Source organism: Dipteris shenzhenensis, chromosome 14 (assembly GCF_047967505.1).
Source record: "Dipteris shenzhenensis isolate YYH24624 ecotype China chromosome 14, Dip_SZ_1.0, whole genome shotgun sequence".
NCBI classification, from domain to species: Eukaryota; Viridiplantae; Streptophyta; class Polypodiopsida; order Gleicheniales; family Dipteridaceae; genus Dipteris; species Dipteris shenzhenensis.
Window position 1 is genome coordinate 34,500,408 of NC_141609.1, and position 13,263 is coordinate 34,513,670.

The window sequence follows — 13,263 nt, forward strand, 5'->3', positions numbered from 1 at the left end:
TGTTGGAGAGGGCAATTAGTAGTTATACAGAGGATCATGGACATTGGGCTCTTGGGCAAGTAGGCTTTTGGAGACAGCACTCCACACTGGACCATATTTTTACCTTGAGAGCCATCATCGAGGAGGCGAAGTTGAGACGCCATAAGGTCTATACTTGCTTTGTCTTTCGAAAGGCTGTTGACACAGTCCCCTGCTCTCGCTTGATCAGGCCGACTATAGGGGCTGCATCTCGCAGAGGTCATGATCTTGGGAGTGATGAGTCTATACGAGTTTGTCAGAGGCGAGTGCGTGTTTCTGGGGGGTTATCAAATTGGTTTGAGAGCACCATAGGGGTGAAGCAGGGTTGCCCCCTTGGAGATGTTCTGTAGAGAGAGGGACCTGACAGTCAACCTTGGGAAAACCAAGGTTATGATCTTCAACACATCCCAAGTAGTGCTTCATCAACATTGACGTCAACATAGTTTCACATACCGTGGGGAGCCAGTGGAGATACTGTAGTCTTACATGTACCTAGGGGCGGTATTCACGGGATCAGGCTTCAGGATGACCCATGCCGCTAGAGCGTGACTCATATGAGAGAAGGGGGCCCTGGCCCGTTTAGAGAGACAATGCTTCCCGGTGCATTTCCAGGATCCACTGACGAAGGGCTGGCTCTTTGACACTCTCATGTATGCAACACCTTTTTGGGGGAGTGACCTTTCAGCTACTACTGACTGGAAGGGATTTGAGAGGCTACAGGTGATCATGGGATCCAGGATGATTTGGAGTAAGCCTTTAATTCCCCATCAGATCATATAGGTAGAGTTCGCCATGGCATTGCTCCAGGTGAACGCCCTCTTCCAGACTGTGACGTTTCTCCACACAGTTTGGGCCCTACCTCAGTGGAGATTACTGAGATTGGCATTGGAGTCATCCCGACGCTTGGCAGAGAGAGGCTTTGATACAACATGGTATGCGCGAGTGTCCACATGGTTTGATAGCCACGGTATCCAAATGGATAGGCTCCCCTCCTTTCAGTACATCATGGATTGAAACCTCCCGCTTATAAATTACTGCAGAAACACTCTCATAAGCTCTCTCTCTCTCTCTCTCTCTCTCTCTCTCTCTCTCTCCAGACAGCTAGGACCCAGGACAACATGTTGTGCTGGACCCCCCCGAAGGTATTTTATTTCTTGAGAGAAAGTGAGTACACAGCTCAACGTAGAGTTGCTTATACAAAATCCAACGTGAATCCATATTACAAGAGCTTCAAGCTCATTTCAAATTGGCAACATGCCACTTGTCTAAAATCTAGACTAAGTCCTATTACATGCCATTAAGGGCAACTCACGCGAACCACCTCCTAGATGCTTGTTAGGCTCTCGTAGCGCTTAGGAAAATAACTCTTCCTAGTACCTGTAACAATTAATGAAAGCACACCACCATGGCACCCATTAATTGTTAGCGCTCTGCATGAAAATAACACACTGTGGACTAATTCTAGTCACGGTGGGCGTCCCCACTGAACACATGTGCACACATAACAAATAAAAAACATATATTTATTCTCTAGTTGACCGGAGTCAACGCTCTTGATCATAATTAAGGGGCTTTGACCAAGGGTCGAGGCGCCTTAATTATAGTCAAGTCTCTCCAACCGAAGTTGGCACATCTTGGTTAACCGGAGTTAACCTTCTTAGTATAAACCAAGTCTTCCTGACCAAGATCAGGCTTACTTGACTGAAGTCAAGTATCTTTGACCGTAGTCAATTCTTTGACCAATAGAAAAACTATTTTGACCATAATTAATCTAGATGGAAAACTCTTTATTTATGATCAAATAAATGGTCAACTGTACTTTGAGTTAGGATATTTACATTGTGGTGACATCCCCTCGGCTTCTATTCAGTTGACCTCAATTGAAAAGCTTCCTTGTAAACGTCCAAAAGCTGTGGATGATCGGACAACATGTCTTCATCCATCCACTTGGCATCCAAACCCGTATAATTCTTGAATTTTACGAGGTACCTGTAAAATTCTTTGCCCTGAGGGCCTTTGCGTACGGTATGGTACACAATCTGCTCTGGCTGAAGGACCTCCTCCAGCATCCACTTTTGGTGGATCCTCTGATATTGCTTCTGTAGGCTCTTGCCCTTTAAATTTCTTTAGAAGACTCACATGGTTTCATTGTGAATCCTCCAATGCTGTGGCAATGCTCACCTGTATGCAACCTCATTTATTCTTTCTGTAATCTTGAAAGGGCCATAGTACCTGGGAGATAACTTTGCATACACTTTCTATTTGCCTTTAAACTTGCGGAGTCTAGCTTTCTCGAACTCTAAAAGTACCCAATCTCATTCTTTGAGATCTAATTGTCTTCTATGCTTATCTGCAGCTCTTTTATGCTTCTCTTGAGACCTTTCAATTGCTGTCCGGACTTGGCTGTAAGCTGTCTAGAGGTCTCTCACAAACTGGTCAGCTGCAAATATTTTGTCTTTGGTCCTCAAGATAGGTGGTAGAATCACCTTCCCATAGATGACCTCAAAGGGGGCTTTCCCTGTAGAGCTGTGTACTGTATTATTGTAAGCAAACTCTACCAATGGTAGATACCTTTCCCAGTCTGAACCTTGGTCACCCACGTAGCATTTCAACATATCCAATGCTGTAGAATTTGCTACTTCACTTTGACCATCTGTCTGGGGATGGAAAGAAGAAGAAAAATTCAGATTCGTCTCCATATTATCAAATAAAGCTCTCCAGAATAGACTGGTTATTCTGGGATCTCGATCACTGACAATGGACTTAGGCATATCATGGTGCTTAAAGATCTGTGCCATGAAGAGCTTAGCCATATGATCTGCCTTTATGGTTTTGCGAACCGGAATGAAATGAGCTTGCTTGCTGAATCTATTAATGATAGTCCAAATCCCATCATTCCCTAACTTTGATCTTGGTAAATAAAAAATGAAGTCCATTGTAATACTTTCCCACGGTGCGTGAGGCCCAGGAAGAGGCATAAGTAGGCCAGGTGCCTTCCGTCTATCATACTTCACTTTCTGAGACGTAAGGTATTCAGTAACAAATTGATGTATATCTTTCCGCATCCGTGGACAAAAGAAATACCTCTCTACTGCTAGAGTGGTTGCTGTAATTGCCAAGAGTGGAAAGCATTGAATAGCTCTTCCATCCACTTAGGGGCTCTAAGAGGCTATCAGTACTAAAGTTTTCGAGTAATAGTTGTGCTGAAATATAGTCTGGATTAATTACGGCTTTAATGATCCATGAAGGAAATAGTGTAAGTGAATTTCAAGCACCTGTGGCTCTTGTTCAATGTTAGGTTTTGTACAGGAGGACCTCTTAACTTGAGAAATCTTCCTCCTATGGGGGTGGCCCCAAAGGAAGGATCTACAAAGCATAGTGAACTTGGTCAATCTAGTGGGGGAGGGGATCGATACTATGATTTAACACGAAGTTCCTCCCTGCAAGGTTGGCATGGAAACATCTCCATTTGCTTAGGTTATCCTTGAATTTATCAAGGAAACAATTTCATCTATCCTTCATGGAACTTCAAAGCCCATGTGAATGTCTAGCAAAGTGAAAACTTACCCTCAAGAAGTATGGTGCATCCTTTTTGAGCTAGGATGGGCTGATCTTCAGGGAGAAATGGGTAGTGGCCTATCTTGGAATGATTGACTACTGATCTAGAGGCTAAACACAAATTGTCCATTCACTCTAAAGTGACGACTATATCTTAAGGGGAGTTCATGGGAGCTAAATATTTATCATTAGAAAATTGCCGGCTTACCAAAAACTTCCATGAGGGCAATTGTATTTGTTTCATTGTGTTTGTGTCTACGTTTGTCCAATCTATGATATCCAAACACATTGGACTTGTATTTAGTCCATTTTTGGAATTGGACTTTATACAAGTCCAAAACTTTTGAATACGATGTTTCTCTCTATCTATGTGTGTGTATGTGTGTGTGTGTGTGTGTACACACTTCTTTTGGTAAAATCCATTGTATTTATATCCTCATAAATTTACAATATGGGAAGTCTCCCACACACTAGCAAAGAACTCCGAAAGAGAGCCCGATAGAAGAACTCAAAAACAAGTGTGTGTACACACACACGGCCGCACAGAGGATGTGTGTGTGTACACACACCAATACAGGTGTGCATGTAGACATACACATGCATGCATGTGCACACGCGTGCGCACATACACACACAATGCATTCAATATATCCACGGCCTCATGTGAGTGGAGCTCGATATCTCAACACTCTCCCTCGAGCTCAATTCCAATTCCTGCACACCAAGCAGGTCTCTAAACTTGCGTAGCTTCTCTACACCCAATGCCTTCGTGAATATGTCAGCTACCTGATCCTTTGTGCTGACATAAACTAGGTCAATAAAACCTACTAGAACCTTCCCCCGTACATAGTGGTAATGCACCTCAATGTGCTTTGTTCTAGCACGATAGATTGGGTTATTTGCCAAGTGTATACTGCTCATGTTGTCACAATAAATGACAACTCGCCCATCTATAGACTGCTCATAGGCAGGGGATCAGCCCCTGCGTGGCTCGTGTGCAGCCCTTGTGGAGGGAAGGTGGAGTTGGCCAGGTGGAGCAGCCCAATTGGGGCAGGAAGTCAGCCCTTATAGATGGCAGAGGGGGTCGCTGAGTTGGCTCCTTAGGCAGAGAGGGGTGCCCTTCTTATAGGGCTTGTGCAGCCCCTTGTGTGCTAGGAGGAGGGTTGTCCAGGAGGCCTGGTGGGTCAGCCCACTAGCCGGCTGGCCGGGTCCCTCTCTTCCTGACCGACCAGGGAGGGGCAGGCCCCCTCAGCCCTCATTTCTCATCTCCTAGAGCAGGGTTGTGGAGCAGTTCTTCCACACCAGTGTGCATCTCGTGGTTGAGGTACTTGAGCAGTCTTGTGGATCTCTTGAGCAGCCTGTTGTGCAAAAGTTTTCCCCTAGGTGTAGAAGGGCTTTTGCTAGAGATCACTTGCAATCTCGTGTTTCTTTCTCTCCCTCTCAGTGTGGTGTGTGTGAGGTGTGCTCTCTCTCTCTCTCTCTCCATTTTTGTTCATTACCGCTGCACTTCTCACATTTGCTGTTCCACATTCTTTTGCAGGACTCCATGATCTTGAAGGTTTTTGTTGAAAAGAGGAGGGGAATCCAATGATTTTCTCAAAGACCTCAAGCTCTCAAATCTTGAGATAGGTGAAGTCTTATCAGGGTGGAAAATCAGGTTAGCAAGAGGAGGACAAAGGATTCTCTTCATGATGGGTATCCACTTGGGTAGTCTCATCCAACAGATGTTCTGGAAGGTGGTAAAGGGAAGAAAGATGGGAAGGGTGGAGAAGTCGGGCTGTTCCATCAGAGTCAAGCTTCATCCTCAGAACTCCTTTTCCTCATCACTCTTGACTAGCAGTTTCAATCTTACCAATGTCCATGATGCCTTCCCTTGAGTTTCTTGCATTTCTTGCCACTTTCTTGTAAGCATACCATCATCTAGGGAGTATATCTTGCACAACTATGGTCGTTTGTAGATGCTAGGTCATCTACAATGCTGGATTTAATCTCAATAGCCTTGGGCCAAAGGCAAATACTCTTTTACTCAAGTCATTAATGCACTCTCTAATGCTGCAAAACTCATATTATGCATGATGCATGACCATGCATCAATAACTAAATTATCCTTTCTACCTTGGTACCGAATATCAAATTGAAATCTTGCATGAAATTTGCCACCTAACTTAGTGGCCTAATTAGTTTGGTTGTTTACAATAATATTTCAGAGTATTGTGATCAACATCCGCATAAAACCACAAAGATAATGTCTCTTTGCTTTTAAAACATGTATCACTGCATAAAATTTTTGTTCGTGAGTTGGCTGATTTCTTTGAGAGGGAGAAGGCTTCTAGCTTTCAAATGCTATTGGCCTTCCCTCTTGAAGTAGAACCCTTTCTATCACATAATCACTCACATTGGTTTCTAGGAAAAATGGTTTGTGGGGATCAACAATCTTTAATATATGGCCTTCAGCAATTGCTTTGTGAATTGCATTAAGTCTGCAGTAAATCTATTGCATGTGCATTGGACAACCAATACAAGCCATGGTAACTTCTCATGTAAAGCATTTGCTATGACCACCCTTGCAATGTATCAAATTCAACAGTTTGAAAGACATTCACAATATCATCAAATCCATTAGGCCGGAGACCCACATATAATGTAAATAACAAGTCATATGAGTGATTCTTTTTCTTTCTACAAAATGCAATAAGGTTGTCTTTTTGGCTTTCATACTGTGTTTCATGAACATAAATCAACATAGGAATCAAACGTTTATAAAGTACATCAGGATAATGAAGTAGATTTAGATGCTCGTATGGGAGAGACTAAAATAAAATCATGTAGTCTTTACAAGCAGTTATAGCTTGAGTGAAGAGATTTTGGACTATGATTAGCCTTCTCCTTTAGTGCTAGCCTTCGTCATGGATGAGTCTTCCCTTCACCTCTAGAGTGCCGACAAAAACTCAGTACGAAGGCTTTGTATAAATGGATGCTCAAGTATGTGGTGGTGGGTGATTTGTATTTGTGAGAGCATATGTTTATACTACGGTCTACACCCATTGTTGGGCGTTGAAGACGTCAGTGGGGATGTCATAGTAGCTAGTCCCTCTTATGCGTGATGGAGCTTATGGTTTTGAACCTTATGAGTGACTGTCATGAGATTGAAACTGCACTATGTTGTGTTTTTAGAAGATGAGTTTGGGCATGTTCCTGGATATATATATATATATATATATATATGCAAAATGAAGTAGGAATACCAATTTACCATGACTCAGCTATGTATCTCTTAACAACCGTTTCATTTTTCATAAAGGAACATGAGAATGCTTGTGTTTATATCACATCTTCTTATGAAGTTTCCTATTGATTCCTTCAAATTTGTGTGGATATTCCCTAGGCGTGAAATGTAAAAAGATCCTTTCTGTACTTGATAATGATGATAACTTACAAGCTGAGATAGACGTGGCCCATCCCAAAGGTATATCATATACAAGACTGTTGATGTTGTTTGGCTGTACCTCTTCCCCTCCGTAGATTGGTTGGCGTTCTTTTCTAAGTCTTTAAGAAAATTTCACAGGGCTGATTTCCACATTCATAGTTTGCCTCTTTGAATTTTCTCATAAGAATGGACAGAACTGCAAATTTCTTTGTCCCACTAAAACTCTCTCGACATTGCCTTAGCTATATTAATTGATGTTCTTGCAGTAGTCTGCAACTCTCTATTCGTTAACAAATAAGACGCATCCCATTTTTACTACTACGTCTGTGTGTGTGTGTGTGTGTGTGCGCCTCTAGCACGCCCTTTGCCCCAGCCCATTGAGGCTTGTATGAGTTTTACCTTTTTGGTGTACTTTGTATTTTGTCCCATAGGCCTGCGAGGCCTCCTGCGGACGTTAATATATCTTTCTTTCTTTCTTTTTTTCTCTCCTAGTGATTTGCCTTCCTTATGAAGTCTGATTCGAAAAGCTGGACAGTTTGGTTTGTTTAAAGCGACCATATGGTATACTCTAATCCCTTGCTATTAAATGTTACTTTTGTGTATGATCCAAGCCACCACAAAATACCTCCTGTTTAATCATCTAGAAGACTCTTAATTAGTACTTCTTTTGCTCCAGTGGACATTGTCTTTTTCCAATACCCCTAAAGTCTAATCCTTGCAATGCAAAATTGGCATGATCAATCTGTGAAAGAGAAATTGAAAATAAAAACAGCGGAATTCTTTTACTATTCATGTCTAAGGAAGTAAATCTGTAAAGAATAAAATATATTATATGCATTTCAAATTATTGAAAAGGAAAAATTTCTTTTGAGTTCATTTGATTTGTCTATCTGATGATCACCCTGTTCCTCATAGATTTGATTTCCTTTGTGGGTATCTTAGAGACAAAATAAATAAATAAATCTTGCTGTTTTTTTGTCAGCAGCCACATGTTTGAGAGGTCCCCACATGTTCCACTCAAAATAGCTTTACCTAACTTCGACTGTAGACTTAAATGTTCCTCCATGACAGATTTGGTATTTCTTGTTTTCAGAATTACTGGATGCATTGACAAGTTGCTCTCATTTCCAGTATTCGCAATCAGCTGATAAAAGTTCCCAAGAGACTCCGCATCATAGCGCTAAAAAATATCAGTGATGGGTTTCTTACAGGCATCACAATGTACATTCGATAAGAACCAAATTAACTCAGCCTTCCCTTATGAGAGCTATCAGTTTCCCTATTGAGTGCCATCTCAAAGTCTTGGGCATCACATTAAAGCCTCTTAATTTGTGTTCGTCTTGCATTCTTTGATTTTCCTAGCACTTTTGCTCATCATCTTTTCACGGTGCTGCTGTAGTGATGCTCTTGATTTGTATGTTTCTTCTTTTGCCTTGTATTTGCAAATTGAAAACGATCCTAATCTGCCCAAAGATCAGATACATTGGCCATATGACTGCAGATGACAACTGATTCCTAAACGTTAGTCATTCCTTAGACAATATTTTCTTACTGTAACTTGCACATAAATAAGCCATTCAGGAAAATTAATCCTAAATGTGGAATGCCTGGAGTTGATTTTGATGTGGAGATGGAGGGAACAGTAGCCCCAGAAGGAGACCTTGGTAAATTACGGTTGTGGGGAGTTTTTGAATGGTTCTAGAAGGATTTCCATGTCACACTGGAATTTGCAGTATAATGATTATGAAGCTATGCCACATTTGAAGGAAGAATCACTTTCGAATACTCGGACCTCTCCTCTGGAGCATATGTACATTGACAAATTCTCTCTGTTTCTGCATGGAGAAGGTATCAATTTTGGGTCTTTTTGTCAATATTGTTGCATGGACTCGGTGCTCTTGTTGCAATTCTCCTGTCCAAAAACTTCCTCTCTTTGGATAGCATAAATTTTGTAAACTTTTGCGAAGAAAAGATTCTCTCCAAGGGGGGCTGACGTCAGTCCTGTAAGCTTGTTCATGTTTATGATTATGTCTGGTAATGCTTTCTGTTAGAATTATGTTGGATAATTTTTTTATGAGATCTTGAAGTTTGTATTTGCTGTAATTTTATATAAGGCACTTGGATTCTGTATACTAGATTGGGGGCCGGTGCCTGCGTTACAAGGCTTCTTAACAGAAACAGGGAAGGATGAAAGTGGTTTTGTGGGAGTGGGGCAGTCAGACTTAGCCATAATAGTTAAAAGGAAGTCTGAAGGCTGCTCTGATGCAAATTTAGCAAAATGATTAAATTACTAGCATGGAACAGGATTGCTTAAATAAATGTGGATGATTGTGTGATGGGGAAAAAAAGGTTCCCTGTGGCTGTAGATGAGGAAAGGTACAGATTACTTGGCCTTCCTGACGTATGAAGTCAAACATAGGCAAAGAAAAGAGAGAACCAGATCAATCTTGCCCTACAAAGTAAGTTTGAAGGCAGATGTCCCATTCAGTCTGACCACGTGCAATTATTGTGAGCCCTAGCCTGGCTAGGCTTCTTTTTCTCACAGCCTCAGTTGGTGAGCCTATTGCGGTATCCACAGCCTATCCAATATGTTGGGCCCCAAGACCTTGTCCCACACATTAGCAGCATGCCCCCCCCCCCCCCACCGTGCCCGCCCCCCAGCCAAATTTTGGGACATGCAATTAATGATTATGTATCTCAAATCGCAACTATTCTGCCAAGGGCATGTATAATGTTGTGTCCCTTTGTCTGCAACTTACCATAGATCTAGGGCTGCCATATGGCCAGGATGCAGTATAGCCATAGCCACTTGAAGATCTGGATCATGCACTTGCAGATTTGGACTATGCGCAAATAGATGTGGAGCCGCATCACCAAGAGTATGCAGCTGTGATACAGCAGGAGCAGCAGTAGCATTTACAAATGTAGTAGACGACAAATGAAGTCCAATGCAGAGGTGAGTTTTTGGTCAAAAAGTTAACGTGTTGATTTATTCCAGTGTTGGCTTTTTGACCAATTGGGTCAATGCGACCTTTGACAAGCTAACCAGGCCAACCAGTCTGACCATTGAAGTGTTTCAGCATACTAAATGACCATTCTATCCATCAAGAGCTTTAGCAGCTTCTAGCATATTCTTAGCTGTTCAGCTTCCAAGTGCAGCCCTTGTAGCCCCTACATAAGTCAGCCATGAGGGACTCTGGCCCCCCTTCTTCAGCTCGCAGTAGCCACCCTCTTCTCATTAAGGGAGAGACTTGTTGTATGCAGCCTTGTTAATGAGGGACAATTAGAATGTTGACGGTCATTTCCTCTCACCCCTTAGTTGACTAGTTAACCTAGTGCTCGAATGCAAACAGTGCTAGTGCTTGGGTGGAAGATGCTTTCCCTTACACTCCCGGGGTTGCTTGGTGTGAGGGACCTACTTGGGTGTAGAAGTTAGACATTGAGAACTAACACGGAGTTTGTGTTGCGTGGGCGAAATTGTATGAAGACGGGTAGAGGAGCATGCATAAAGGAAATACAAGTCATTACAAGAATTCAATGGACAACAAGATGCCAAACTAATACTTGTATTACAAAAAGGCCTGAATCTAGTACAAATATCTGTAGCTGCAGTCTACTCATGACTTGAGACACAGACGCTTGCCTTGGCTTGAGGCACCACACTCTCTGTGAGCCAACCTGGATCCACTCAGTCTGAATTATGAAACCAAAAGGAGGGTGAGTAAAAGCCCATTCAACATGAATCTACATCAAACTCAACACCTAAATGACCTAGGACTCTAGATGACGGCTCCAAGAACCGCTTCCAAGCTAGGTCCTTGAATCTTGTAAAACGCTACCACAGATTGGCCACATGTGTGGCCTTTGCTTGCTTGTCCTGGGTGCTCAAGATTGCTCCGATTGGTTCCTCGGTGACATTACTTGGATTATTGGTGCTGGGGTGCTCAGGCGTAACTAGTGTTGGCCGGGTAACTCGAGGCCAACATTTCACCTCGGCTTCACTAGAATCGGAATCCTCAGGATTGCAAGCTTGCATAGGTCAATCTCTGCCCAAAACTCGGAGGCCAAATCATTGGCTCTCAATGGCGAGGCTCAGAATGTATTTTGCGCCACCTAGGAGTCTGGGGCCGCCCCGCTGCTGTAGGGACAATAGGGGCCTTTGAAGAGTTGGAGCTATAGAAGGTCAAGGCACCTCCAAGAACTTGGCAAGGTCAACCTGCGTAAGAAGTCTGGGGGCCCAGGTGTTGGTGCTGGTGACCAAGGGTAAAGTGAACTAAGTCCCCGCTCGGGATGTTGGAGGTAGCCTTTGGACCACTGTTTAGTGATTGGGTCAACCTTTAGATCAACTATACGTAGCTCCTTGAACTTGTACCTGTATCTTTTGAACTGGGAAGTGGGCTTCATCCACTTGTCCCCAGGACTTTTGCATACATCTAGTAAGTATTGGCCTTTGTTATTGCCAAGCCCGTTAACTTCTCAACCCGCTTGTAGGTTGCTCGAAATTACTATACAGGTAGTGTGTCCATCGTGGGTTGGGCCAATCTTGGATTTTGTCAATGATGGCTCGGTGCTCAACCCTGAATGTTAGTCTCGCTGGGCCTTATCCTTCACTGCTCGATCAATTTAATTATGACAGGCCTTATCATAAATGGAAATTTTAGGTGGTAAATCGTCTACGGGCTCTGTCTAGTGAAGTGGTTTATTAGTGCACGTAGGGGACAAGTTGGACCCACTTGCTTATGCTAGGGACTATCGCAACTTATTGTAAGTGATGGAACCAAGTTCTTCACTACATGTCGGAGGGTGCAAGCAGTAGTCCCTTCACGAAGCTGGCCCCAATTGGCCGTGATGACATTAGGAGGGAGTCACCGTCGAAATAGTATAGTTGATCTATGTCCTCTCCTGCAAGAACTTTTCGAGATGGCGAAAGCAACCATACTACTGCGTGAGGATTAGGGAACCAACAAGGTTTTGAGTCACCTAGTTGCTTGGTCTTGGGCTCAGCTCCATAAATGCTCAGCTCTGCAGCTTTCAGACTTGTGCCTGGTAGCTCGGGCAACTCAATGAGGATTTTCTTGCCTTTCACATCAGGCACAATAGCTAGGGCCTGCAGTTGCTCATTGGGTTCTAGTCTCAAGGTGGGCTTCGAACACCACTTTCTTGCATTTACGATCTGTTGATGCTTCCACAACCGATTGCTATCTGGTATCCTTTCCAATGTCCTTGCAACCTTGCTCGGTGACTACTTTGTTTGGTTGCTCTCCCTTGTGCTTGGTTTGCTCGGCTAGGGTTTCATCTGTTGGCTCCTCTGTGGTCTACTCTGCAGTTGCATAGGTATTCTTGTTGGGCTCTTGGTTGTTATCCGGAGGGGTGTGAGGCTCCTCTGCAATCTCTTCAGTTGGAGGGCTGAAACAACAATATTCTCCTTGATAGGCGAGGGAGTCGCAACATTGCTTTCTTTGGTAGCAAGTAGGGGCATAGGAAGTGGGGGGAGCTAGGAAGAGGCACAGACCACGATGATGAAGGGTTAAAAATAAATTTAGTTTTGGAGGGAGGTTTACTTGGCTCAGACATAGGGGGATTGGCTTGGTTGGCTCTTTGGTAGTTGGCACTAGCTTGACAGGCTCGGGGACAAGTAGGGCATGCTTAGAGACGAGCGAATGGCTTGGTGATAGGAGGGATTGTCTTAGAAGTAGATAGGGTCGGCTTGGAAGGAGGTGTGGGGTCGGGAACCTGCTTGACAAGATGGAGGATCGGTGGACAGGTGGACTAGTTCTCTACATCCAAGGCCAATGATCTTGGTTTGTCCATGAGAGTAAGAAGTGAGAGCCCAGGTCGTCCTTTGAAGGCCAAGGCACCTGACCAAGGTACTTCTCTAGTCACCAACCGATGGTGAATCATGAAAAGATGTGGGTCGAACTTACAGTGTGCTTGGCCGTTGTCGCTTATTGTCTATAGTTGTTGGTCGAAGTTCCTTTAGAATACAATGAGCTAGTCAATTGCAACCTTGTCTTCATAAGCCAATGGTGCTTTTGCAACGTATGATTAGGAAATGTTATTTATGCTCTTCTTCAACGTGACATACTCGGATAGAAAACATGAGAATGGATGAATCTCAGCATCCTTGCTTAGGCCTCTGTGGGTGTTCATCTTTCGGCTTTTGGTGTCTTGTGTCACTTGGTGGACATCCACAATGCGGTTTTTTTTGTCCTAACACTCGGACTCATCATGTCCAATCTTGGTACAGGTGTTGCGATGCT

General features: G+C 43.4%; 1 protein-coding gene across 3 annotated transcripts in view; it reads left to right on the forward strand.

The window, feature by feature from the left end:
- The window catches only part of LOC147894523 (uncharacterized), a 51,313-nt gene extending 42,709 nt beyond the window's left edge, over nt 1–8,604 (forward strand). The window contains exon 9 of one of the 3 annotated variants that reach the window (XM_087384769.1): nt 8,097–8,604. The gene's annotated coding sequence lies outside the window, so the exon portion shown is untranslated. Of the gene's footprint in view, nt 1–5,116; nt 5,534–8,096 lie in introns of those variants that run through there. The other 2 variants (XM_087384771.1, XM_087384770.1) reach the window with 2 other exon arrangements.
- The last annotated feature ends 4,659 nt before the right edge of the window (nt 8,605–13,263 follow it).